Source organism: Salvelinus alpinus, chromosome 2 (genome assembly GCF_045679555.1).
Source record: "Salvelinus alpinus chromosome 2, SLU_Salpinus.1, whole genome shotgun sequence".
In the NCBI taxonomy this organism is placed as follows: domain Eukaryota; kingdom Metazoa; phylum Chordata; class Actinopteri; order Salmoniformes; family Salmonidae; genus Salvelinus; species Salvelinus alpinus.
The window spans coordinates 13,489,727-13,503,119 of NC_092087.1; positions in this window are offsets into that span (position 1 = coordinate 13,489,727).

The following is a 13,393-nucleotide window of genomic DNA, read 5'->3' on the forward strand; positions in this document are numbered from 1 at the left end:
CCCACTTCTAAAACCTTAGTTGCATACTCACTTTCACAGTCACCACATACACTGCTGCTACTGTCTATGATCTATCCTGTTGCTTAGTCACTCTACCACTACCTATATGTACATAGCTACCTCAATTACCTTATACCAGTGGTGGGAAAAAGTACCCAATTGTCATACTTGAGTAAAAGTAAAGATACCTTAATAGAAAATCACTCAAGTAAAAGTGAAAATCATCCAGTAAAATACTACTTGAGTAAAAGTCTTTGGTTTTTAAATATAGTTAAGTATATTTGCACAACCACATTAAAAGTAAAAATATAAATCATTTCAAATTATTAAGCAAACCAGACGACGTAATTCATTAACAATTTCTTTTAACAAATAGGCAGGACCGTACGTACTCCAACACTCAGACATAATTTACAAACAAAGCATTTGTGTTTTAGTGAGTCCGTCAGATCAGAGACACGCCAGGGATGTTCTCTTGATAAGTGTGTGAATTGGGCCATCTTCCTGTCCTGCTAAGCATTCAAAATGTAACTAGTTCTTTTGGATGTCAGAGAAAATGTATGGAGTAAAAAGTACATTATTCTCTTTAGGAATGGAGTGAAGTAAAAGTAAAAGTAGTCCAACATTTTTTATAGTAAAGTAAAGTACAGATACCTCCAAAAAGTACTTAAGTAGTACAGGAGGGGACTAAGCACGCACCACTGAGTGATCCTCGTGTTGAAGGTCAGCGTGGCGGATGTGTTGTTGCCTACCATCACCACCAGGGGCCGGCCTGTCAGGAAGTCCAGGATCCAGTTGCAGAGAGAACCTTATGACCGAAAAGAGCTTCTTGATATCAGGGCAGTGATTTTTCACCCCGTACTGGAGGGAATATTTTTCTTCAACGAGTTGGACGGGAAAGATTTATTTCAGATGCCCGACAGGGCCCTCATCCCCGTCATTTGCAGGAGGAAAAGACGGAGATATCGTGGACGACAGTCCTGGTGCCTTGTAAGGATCTGTCGCCGAGAGGGTAATCTACCTTTACCATTGGTCCTATTAGCCAATGTAAAATCAATCGATAATAAAATAGACAAACTACAAGCATGTATATCCTACCAACAGGACATAAAAAACTGTAATATCTTATGTTTCACCGAGTCGTGTCTGAACAACGACATGATTAACATACAGCTGGCGGGTTTTAAGCTTTTTCAACAGGATAGAACAGCGGCCTCTGCTAAGACAAGGGGTGACGGCGTATGTATATTTGTAAACAACAGCTGGTGCACGAAATCTAAGGAAGTCTCAAGGTTTTGCTCGCCTGAGGTAGAGTATCTCATGATAAGCTGTAGACCACACTATTTGCCAAGAGTGTTAACATCTATATTTTTTATAGCTGTCTATATACCACCGCAGAACGATGCTGGCACTAAGACCACACTCAATGAGCTCTATACGGCCATAGTATATGGCCTTAAGCAAACAGGAAAACACTCATTCAAAGGTGGCGCTCCTAGTGGCCGGGGACTTTAATGCAGTGAAACTCAATCTGTTTTACTTCATCTCTACCAGCATGTTAAATGTGCAACCAGAGGGAAAGAAACTCTAGACCACCTTTACTCCACACAAAGAGACGCGTACAACCCCTCTTTACGCTGCTGCTACTCTCTGTTCATCATATACGCATAGTCACTTTAACCATATCTACATGGACATACTACCTCAATCAGCCTGACTAACCAGTGTCTGTATGTAGCCTCGCTACTTTTATAGGCTCGCTACTGTGTATAGCCTCGCTACTGTTTTTCACTGTCTTTTACTGTTGTTTTTATTTCTTTACTTACCTATTGTTTGCACTATTGGTTAGAGCCTGTAAGTAAGCATTTCACTGTAAGGTCTACACCTGTTGTATTCGGTACACGTGACAATTTTATTTTGATTTTATTTGATTTGAAAGCTTCCCCTCACCCTCCATTTGGCAAATCTGACCAAAATTCTATTCTCCTGATTCCTGCTTACAAGCAAAAACTAAAGCAGGAAGCACCAGTGACTCAGTCAATAAGAAAGTGGTCAGATGAAGCCGATGCTCTGCTACAGGACTGTTTTGCTAGCACAGACTAGAATAGTTCTGGGATTCTTCTGATGATATTGAGGAGTACACCACATCCGTCACAGGCTTCATCAATAAGTGCATTGATGACGTCGTCCCCACAGTGACTGTACGTACACACCCCAACAAGAAGCCATGGATTACAGGCAACATCCGCACTGAGCTAAAGGGTAGAGCTGCCACTTTCAAGGAGCGGGACTCTAACCTGGAAGCTTATAAGAAATCCCGCTATACCCTCGGATGAACCATCAAACAGGCAAAGCCTCAATATAGGACTAAGATTGAATCATACTACACCGGCTCTGACACTCGTCGGACGTGGCAGGGCTTGCAAACAATTACAGATTACAAAGGGAAGCACAGCCGCGAGCTGCCCAGTGACACAAACCTACCAGACAAGAGAAATTAATTCTATGCTCGCTTCGAGGCAAGTAACACTGCAACATGCATGAGAGCACCAGCAGTTCTGGACGACTGTGTGATCATGCTCTCCGTAGCCGTAAGACCTTTAAACAGGTCAACATTCACAAGGCCTCGGGGCCAGACGGGCCCCGAATAGATGGGAGACTCCGGCAGCGCCGGAGTGACGGGCGGCTCCAGCAGCTCCTGACTGACGGGCGGCTCCGGCAGCTCCTGACTGACGGGCGGCTCCGGCAGCTCCTGACTGATGGGCGGCTCCGGCAGCTCCTGACTGACGGGCGGCTCCGGCAGCTCCTGACTGACAGGAGGCTCAGGCTGCTCTGGACAGGAAGGAGACTCCGGCTGCTCCGGACAGGAGGGAGACTCCGGCTGCTCCGGACAGGAGGGAGACTCCGGCTGCTCCGGACAGGAGGACGACGCTGGAGGCTCCGGGCAGGAGGATGACGCTGGAGGCTCCGGACTAGAGGGCGTCGCTGGAGGCTCCGGACTAGAGGGCGTCGCTGGAGGCTCCGGACTAGAGGGCGTCACTGGAGGCTCCGGACTAGAGGGCGTCGCCGGAGGCTTCGTGCCATGGATCCTCACCGGAGGCTTCGTGCCATGGATCCTCACAGGAGGCTTCGTGCCATGGATTATCACTGGAGGCTTTGTGCCATGGATTATCACTGGAGGCTTCTTGCCATGGATTATCACTGGAGGCTTCTTGCCATGAATTATCACTGGATTGGAGAGACACACAGAAGGCCTGGCTCTGGGAGAAGGCACAGGACTCACCAGGCTGGGGAGACATGCAGGAGGGTTAGTGCTTAGCACAGACACAGAACTCACCAGGCTGGGGAGACATGCAGGAGGCCTTGGCCGAGGCACCGGATGCACTGGACCGTGGAGGCGCACTGGCGGTCTCCAGCGCAGAGCTAGCACCACTCGTCCTGGCTGGATCCCCCCTGTAGCCCGGCAAGTGCGGGGAGTTGGAACAGGCCGCACTGGGCTGTGCTGGCGAACTGGAGACACCGTGCGTAGGGCTGGTGCAGTATACCCCGGGCCAAGGAGACGCACTGGAGACCAGATGCGCTGATCCCTCCTGGCTCGATGCCCACTCTAGCCCGGCCGATTCGAGGAGCTGTGATGTAGCGCACTGGGCTATGCGTGCGCACTGGGGACATCGTGCGCTCCCCCGCATAACACGGTGCCTGCCCAGTCACTCTCTTGCCACGTGAAGCACGGGGAGTTGGCTCAGGTCTCATACCTGAGTCCGCCAATCTACCCGTGTGCCCCCCCCCCAAAAAAAAATTCTGGGGCTGCCTCTCGTGCACGTTACCTCGCGCCAATTCCTCGTAGTGGCGACGCTCCGCTCTAGCTGCCTCCAGCTCCTCTTTCGGACAGCGATACTCCCCCGGCTGTGCCCAGGGTCCTTTGTCGTCCAAAATGTCCTCCCATGTCCAGGAGTCCAGAACCCTCTGCTCCTGGTTACCACGCTGCTTGGTCCTTTTCTGGTGGGTGGTTCTGTAACGGATTTCCTCTTCGTCTGAAGAGGAGTAGCAAGGATCGGACCAATGTGCAGCGTGGTAAGTTTTCATAATGAGATATTTAATAAATCAACAGAACACTGAACAAAATAACAAAAGTACAAACAAACAACCGAAACAGTCCCGTATGGTGCAAACACTGAAACGGAAAATAACCACCCACAACACACAATGGAAAACAGGCTACCTAAATATGGCTCCCAATCAGAGACAACGATAAACAGCTGCCTCTGATTGGGAACCACACCAGGCCAAACACATAGAAAACAAACAACCTAGAAAAAAGAACATAGACTGCCCACCCCAACTCACGCCCTGACCAACCTAACACAAAGACATAAAAAAGAAACTAAGGTCAGAACGTGACAATATGCATATATACTCTTAATCCATTCCTTACTTAGATGTACGTGTATTTTCAGTATATGTTGTGAAACTGTTGGATATTACGTGTTAGATATTACTGCACTGTCGGAGCTAGAAGCACAAGCATTTCGCTACACCCGCAATAACATCTGCTAAACACTTGTATGTGACCAATACATTTGATTTGATTTGAACCAGCTGTGAACAGTATATTGTTTTTATCTACAACATGCATTTTTTTTCACAAGGAGACCTCAACAATACAGGCTGTGTCTATCTAAAAACCCAAGCAATAAGCAATCTTAAGAGGAACCAGTCATCAACGAACAGACACCAGGCTAGTGTTACCTCTTTTTTGGGTTACCCTTTTTGTTTTTGCTCTGCAGTAACAGTAGCTTTCTGTTCAAGGTGGAAAACAAAAACAGCTCTGTTATGAATGGACCAAATGTGTTAGGAAAGACGGTTGTACTGTGATAATATATATTTTTTTTTTCACAACACATTTTCTGGATTGGCAATTACATTTTATTAAAAACTGTTGTTGTTTTTTATTATGGACCTAATTTAATAAAATAATTTATTTAAAAAATGTAAAAGGCAGAAAACATCAAAACAGGCGCACAGATTATATAGTAAACAGACAGCATTATATAATTATTGTCTATGATGCCAACACCTTGGGCCAAGTGGCATGTGTGTTACGTGTAACACTGCATGTGTTATTGGCACCAGTAGGGGGAGACAGATGGTTCAGCCAAGGGAAGGCAGGGTGTTCAGAGGCTTTTATCGCAGGTGCTAGTGTACTGTAGTGTAGAGTAGTGTAGTGTAGGGTAATGCTATGTAGTGTAGTGTAGGGTAATGCTATGTAGTGTAGTGTAGGGTAATGTTATGTAGTGTAGAGTAGTGTAGTGTAGGGTAATGTTATGTAGTGTAGTGTAGGGTAATGTTATGTAGTGTAGGGTAGGGTAATGTTATGTAGTGTAGGGTAATGCTATGTAGTGTAGAGTAGTGTAGTGTAGGGCAATGCTATGTAGTGTAGTGTAGGGTAATGTTATGTAGTGTAGAGTTGTGTAGTGTAGGGTAATGTTATGTAGTGTAGTGTAGGGTAATGTTATGTAGTGTAGGGTAGGGTAATGTTATGTAGTGTAGTGTAGGGTAATGTTATGTTATGTAGTGTAGAGTAGTGTAGTGTAGGGTAATGTTATGTAGTGTAGTGTAATGTTATGTAGTGTAGGGTAGGGTAATGTTATGTAGTGTAGGGTAGGGTAATGTTATGTAGTGTAGTGTAGGGTAATGTTATGTAGTGTAGAGTAGTGTAGTGTAGGGTAATGTTATGTAGTGTAGCGTATATGTAGTGCAATGTACTGTACTGTTATCTTGGGGATAGGCATTTACACAGGGCACAGGCATTCTAATCCAAACTGATTCATAAAAAAGATTAACAAAGCAGTGAAGTATAGCAGAGGAGGATGTTCTCCCAACTCACACAGAGTAACTTTGCCTGAGGCTTAAAGACCAATGGTAGCTCAGTGGGCTAATGTGGTCTTGAGCTGTGCAGAGGACCTAAGTTCACTATTCGGTTGGTTACACGTCATGTTGCCACTTGCCATGTAATTTTTTACTGTTTGTTGAAGCATAAACAACTGGACCTTTGCGTTATTGATGGAGGGTGGGGGTTGGGTGCATTACAATGACTTCGGTTATACATAAACTGACAATGGGGTCCATGGCAGGTCTTGCGTGTAGCCAGGCTCAGAGGTAAATATCTAATAGCAATTAATAAATAGGCCTGTGAAAGCTCCTCTGAAAAGCAGTAGAGAAAATGCAATCAATCATTCACAATAAAATGCAGTGTGAATAACCCCTTCCCTACACAGACCAGTGTCCAAGGACACGGTTGGTTATGTACTATTTTCAGAGGCATTTGTGCATCTAGACTTTATAGGCTGTATGCTTTGTTTCATATTTAAAAATATGTTTCATGCATAGATTTATGACTTCATAATCTGTCTCGATCATCTATTGTTTTTGACATGTGCAACAAACCGAGAAGAAGTTTGTTTTTAGTAAATAAATAAACCATAAGTGTTACATACAGTGGGGAGAACAAGTATTTGATACACTGCCGATTTTGCAGGTTTTCCTACTTACAAAGCATGTAGAGGTCTGTAATTTTTATCATAGGTACACTTCAACTGTGAGAGACGGAATCTAAAACAAAAATCCTGAAAATCACATTGTATGATTTTTAAGTAATTAATTTGCATTTTATTGCATGACATAAGTATTTGATACATCAGAAAAGCAGAACTTAATATTTGGTACAGAAACCTTTGTTTGCAATTACAGAGATCATACGTTTCCTGTAGTTCTTGACCAGGTTTGCACACACTGCAGCAGGGATTTTGGCCCACTCCTCCATACAGACCTTCTCCAGATCCTTCAGGTTTCGGGGCTGTCGCTGGGCAATACGGACTTTCAGCTCCCTCCAAAGATTTACTATTGGGTTCAGGTCTGGAGACTGGCTAGGCCACTCCAGGACCTTGAGATGCTTCTTACGGAGCCACTCCTTAGTTGCCCTGGCTGTGTGTTTCGGGTCGTTGTCATGCTGGAAGACCCAGCCACGACCCATCTACAATGCTCTTACTGAGGGAAGGAGGTTGTTGGCCAAGATCTCGCGATACATTGCCCCATCCATCCTCCCCTCAATACGGTGCAGTCGTCCTGTCCCCTTTGCAGAAAAGTATCCCCAAAGAATGATGTTTCCACCTCCATGCTTCACGGTTGGGATGGTGTTCTTGGGGTTGTACTCATCCTTCTTTTTCCTCCAAACACGGCGAGTGGAGTTTAGACCAAAAAGCTCTATTTTTGTCTCATCAGATCACATGACCTTCTCCCATTCCTCCTCTGGATCATCCAGATGGTCATTGGCAAACTTCAGACGGGCCTGGACATGCGCTGGCTTGAGCAGGGGGACCTTGCGTTAATCCATGACGGCGTAGTGTGTTACTAATGGTTTTCTTTGAGACTGTGGTCCCAGCTCTCTTCAGGTCATTGACCAGGTCCTGCCGTGTAGTTCTGGGCTGATCCCTCACCTTCCTCATGATCATTGATGCCCCAGGAGGTGAGATCTTGCATGGAGCCCCAGACCGAGGGTGATTGACCGTCATCTTGAACTTCTTCCATTTTCTAATAATTGCGCCAACAGTTGTTGCCTTCTCACCAAGCTGCTTGCCTATTGTCCTGTAGCCCATCCCAGCCTTGTGCAGGTCTACAATTGTATCCCTGATGTCCTTACACAGCTCTCTGGTCTTGGCTATTGTGGAGAGGTTGGAGTCTGTTTGATTGAATGTGTGGACAGGTGTCTTTTATACAGGTAACGAGTTCAAACAAGTGCAGTTAATACAGGTAATGAGTGGAGAACAGGAGGGCTTCTTAAAGAAAAACTAACAGGTCTGTGAGAGCCGGAATTCTTACTGGTTGGTAGGTGATCAAATACTTATGTCATGCAATAAAATGCAAATTAATTACTTAAAAATCATACAATGTGATTTTCAGGATTTTTGTTTTAGATTCCGTCTCTCACAGTTGAAGTGTACCTATGATAAAAATTACAGACCTCTACATGCTTTGTAAGTAGGAAAACCTGCAAAATCGGCAGTGTATCAAATACTTGTTCTCCCCACTGTATACATCATAAAGATATGTATATCAAAACCATTGTACACTGGAAATGATATGGGTCAGCTGATTTAAACAACAATAGAAGACGGTACCATCATTGAACTCGACAGCACAGCAATATTTTAAAATAAATATATCATTTTTCTGTGATGGCCACCAATGGTTTTGTGTGTTGGTTTTAAATGATTAAGCAGATCTTTATGGATAATATGAAACTGAATAGCCACTGCTCTAACCCGTCTGCAGTTGCTAAGGCAACCCGCTCTCATTCTTTAGGTGACTCTGGAGAGCCACTCATCATGGACACCACTGTAGGTCTGATTCCCTCCAGCAGAGGGTGCTCAACTCACACATTACCAATGCCATAAAAATCGATTTAGGGCTCTATTCAATCTTGACTGACGATTCAAACTGAATTCTTCTGCTGCTCAATTGTTCGCTACATACTTCAATCTGAGACTGCCATCATTGAAGTTGTTTGTGGTCACGTTAAAATGAGGGGTGTTGTACAAAACAAAGTCATCAGCGATTGGATAATCTCTAACCAATCAGAGTATCAAAGCCAATGACACATTTTCAAAATGCTGCTATACCCACGTGTGTTCTGGCTCTGGCCCAACCCATCGGTTTCTGTGACCAATCAGATGGTCTAGAATGGATTTCCATTCTAGAAATCGTCTGGGACGTACTCGGATCCAGACTCATTGTGGAGAAGAAACTAACGTGGGCGTGGAGTAGCATTTGGCCGGAGCAAGGAGTTTGGGTAGCCAGGCAATAATCTTCTGGGAAGTTCAGCTTTACAGCATGATTGAAATTTAAAGGCAACGTTCACGCTGCATATGTCGGCTCAATCGGCAAGTACCTTAACATTTCTATCGCGGAATCTGTAACCCGTCAAATTTACAGACTGAATAGAGCTCTTAGTATTACAGTCATTCCAATGTTGTGACAAATTCTGTATAGAAAATATTAAATGATATAAACTAGTGACTATATTTTAACTAAAAAGGTCAAGATGAACAAAATCAGCAGGGTGTAAAATGAATCAATTAAACATGAGATGATTTGGTTATCCCTCCACACAGAATCATGGTGTACCTAACCTAACCCTGTGGCTATTGGGCAGAACACTTGTTTAATCAGACATTCCGAAGCCGTTGGTAACTCTACCTAATAAAATGTGCTTCTCTCTCCCTATTTAATAACGAAACAAATGAAAGACTGCTGTAACACTTCAGGCTTCTTTGCACTGTGTTTGGCTTTGCATATTAATTAAGGCGACCAATTGACTCGACTGTAATCTGCCGTGCTTTGATGTACAAAGCCCTCTCTCTGTGTCAGTGTCCTTTGCTAAATGAAGATACTTTAAAGTAATAGAGTAATTGCCTCAAATCGTTACCTGCTGTAGACCACAATACAGTCATTTTCTGCATGCACTTTCTATAGCCTGTCACTAATGATAGACATGGAAAAGCTACTCTATTCACATGAAACAATACCCTCTGAGCAGCATTCTACTTTCAGATCAGGGAGGACAGGTAAATAACACATTTCATCCTACACTTTTTCCTACTTAGAAGAAAGAGACCAGCAGAGGCTGCTGTTACCTCAGTAATGTAAAGGGAAAGGACATTCCAGTCCATGAGAACCATAGGATGTGTGACATGCAGTGTTGATTGATGTGGAAATCCTGTAACAATAAGGGCTGAATAACCTTTAATCTTGTTTAGTGCTATTTCTCAATGTGGTATACTGTACTACTAGGTACTATCAGAATGGTGATTGAGGGCATATCACTCCTTACAACAATGCTGATATAAAAACACAAACTGTGTTCCAACTGCAACAACTGTATGAAATGATGCTGGGCCGCCGTGGGACTTCGCCAGGTTCGGAGGCACAAACAGCAACTAGACATCTCTTCAGTCCGAAGATAACTAACTCTTGTGGAGTATTGAAGTGTTAAAGGAAATCACCTCACCTTCATAACCTTGACAGGGAGATTCTGTCTCCTCAGTTCATACAGCCTCCAAAGTTACTCCTCCAAGTGATTAATACAAGAAAAAGCTGTAAATAATAGGAGAACTGAACTTTTCGTGCCAGCGCAGCCTCCATAAAAATTCTGCATTTTAAGCCAAGTTTCCTGACCTCGTATATTCTGTCCAATGCGCTGCAAGGTGTAATTTTTCTGATTGGGTTCAACATCCTGAGGGCAGTGTGTGTACATGAGAAAGAGTGTGAGTGTGTGAAAAGCAAGCTGCTTAAAATCAGTTGCGTTATAGTCACACCACAAGGAGAAACCACAAGGTTTCAGCCATTCACATTGTCATTAAACATACTGAACTGCTCTGAACAGAGTTCAGTTCTGTACTAAGTAGTGACCAATGTGTGACAAAAGTAACGTGTTACGTAATCATTACTTTTATGAGTAACGAGTAAAGTAATCAATTACTTTTTCAAATTGGGTAATATTATTACAGTTACTTACGCACGAGTTGTGCGATACTTTCAGAATCATATCTCTACCGGGCGCGTGTTTCATGATCCGATCTCGACTTGTTTCCTCATTTAGTTCTCTAGCGAGAGGAGAAAGGCTGTTTGGAGAAATGTCATGTCAGCTGCTGTCCATAGAAATGTTTAGAGAGTGAAACTCTGATCTTTTCCATTGAACACTTCTGTGATAGTAAAACCCATAGAGGGCTTTCCCATCTAGTGCTAAGTGTGCCCTTTATACATCTCTATGGGTCCGTGTAGTCTATAACTAGAACTGGCGGTTCTAGAGAAAGGTTTTGAATGAAAAGATAGGAAATCTGTACAGGTTTCCCCATATGATAGTCTATAACTGCTGCGCTATCACAGGAAAGCAGGTCCACAGACGAAAGGAGAAATGAATGATCAAACCTGTGTTTGTAAGTAGTCTATCTATGGTAGAGTGCGTGCGGCTCGCCTTGCTCCCTCCAACAGTCAAACAAATGGTTTGATTTAGAGATTTAGTTCATGAAAGTAATGCGAAGTAATATAACGCGTTACTTTTCACACAAAGTAATACTGTAAAGTAACTTTTGTTAAATGTTAAATATATTACTTTTCCAAGTAACTAATCCCAACATTGGTAGCGACAGGTTTGAATTAATTCTATAATATATCCATGAAATGAGAGCTGTCTGGGGCAGGCGATTATGCCTCAGTGGTTTGCCTTTTCACTGGGATTTCTCACTGGGGACTGGAATTAGCATGGCTTAAATTTCTTCAGCCCCTCGGCTAATTGAAACGTGTAATCTCCCGAGTCGGCACACCACAGAGGAACTGGGAGGACTGCTCTGAAGCTCTGTCTCAACATGATCTCCTCAAAGCAGACACATTAAACAAGAGTAAGAAGGCTCCAGCTCCCCCAGCAACCTTTAACTACCTTAAGCTCTTTCACTTAAAGCGTTGACTTTAAGCAAAACAGTAACGGGTGAGATTTGTAGTTTTAAATGCACTCTCAAAACAATCTTACTCACTCTCATCCAAGGACATTAGACATAAACCGAGAATTAGTTTCAGGGGATGAGATAGGGACAGTGTATGTGTGGTGATTAGTAAAATGTTTCTAAAGATAATGTGAGTTGTGCGGTTTGTACTCTTGTCCCCTTCAAACGCACAACATTCTGATGTAGTACACAAGGGTCTGCTTAGTTTGTGAAAGAGAAAACCAGCAGGTACTCAGGCCCCCTAGGACCAGAGTTGCCTGTCACTGGCTGAGGTGTACTGCATGCTTAGTTAGGGTTGAATTTGCTCCAACAGAGTTATGCAGCAACATTGATTGGCTCAGATGCTTTTTTTAAGCCCAGAAAGATGCTTCCTGATATAGAGCATCGTCCCGCCTACTCTTTCACGGTTCAGATGGAGTTTGGATGGTTGAGGTGGAATCTGCTCAGCACTCCACAGGTGTGACCTGCAAAGTCTGCCTGCCCCCTGAAACAGGAGCTTACTGTAGCTCCCTGAACAGAGGGCATCAAGGGAACATCACACAGCAGCTGTGCTCACAGGCAGGCTCAATTTGAGAAACAGCTTGCTTCAGGTATCTTGAGGGTATCTCCTCATTTGAACTAAAAGTCTGCAGGGACCTCAGGAATAGCGAGATTGAACATTCCTGTCACTGGATTTTTGTGTAAAAGTGTGACAAAGAAAGAGTTTAAAAATGTGGCACTGCAATTAAGCTATTAGATTTGCCTTGCTCCCTCCAACAGTCAAACAAATAGTGAGATTTAGAGATGTAGTTCATGAAAATATTGCAAAGTAATATAACGCGTTACTTTTCATTGTAAAGTAACTTTATGGTCCCTGGAGGAGAGAGGTCATTCTTGGCAGGTGTGCACTGCCCTTCAGCCAGCTCTGTGGTGGATTATAAAACCAGGCAGATTTTATAATATAAGCCTTCTTACAAGCCCGAGGTGCAGGTTGGCATTTCTTGTCATGAATCTTGTCCTGGAGGGAGCTCTGCAGAGTGGTCACTAGGTGGCACAGCCACAAAGTCATAAAATCTGATATTAAACCTAACCTTAACCATACTGCTAACCTTAACCATACTGCTAACCCTAATGCTTAACCCTAACTGTAAATTAAGACCAAAAAGCACATTTTAGTTTTCATACATTTTTACAATATAAAACTGGCCCATCTAGCGGAAATCACTCAAGTTCTGCCTCCAGGGCAAGATTCATTTTTATTTAACTAGGCAAGTCAGTTAAGAACAAATTCTTATTTTATAATGACGGCCTATCCCGGGCAAACCCTCCCCGAACCCGGACAACGCTGGGCCAATTGTGCGCTGCCCTTTGGGACTCCCGATCACAGCCGGTTGTGATACAGCCCTGGATCAAACCAGGGTCTGTCATGACGCTGCTAGCACTGAGATGCAGTGCCTTAGACCACTGCGCCACACGGGTTCCCATCATGACAATAAACATCATGTAACGGCTGTCTAATTCCTCCTCCTCGGATGAGGAGAAGGAGTAAGGGTTGGACCAAAACGCAGAGTTGTTAGTGCTCATATTGATTTAATCAAAACGAAACTGAACACTTACAAATACAAAAAAACAACAAACGTGACAAAACCGAAAACAGTCCCGTGTGGCACGAACACTGACACGAGATACAATCACCCACAAACAAACAGTGGGAACAGCCTACCTTAATATGGTTCTCAATCAGAGGAAACGTCAAACACCTGCCTCTAATTGAGAACCATATCAGGCAACACATTTAACCCAACATAGAAACACATAACATAGAATGCCCACCCCAACTCACGCCCTGACCAACT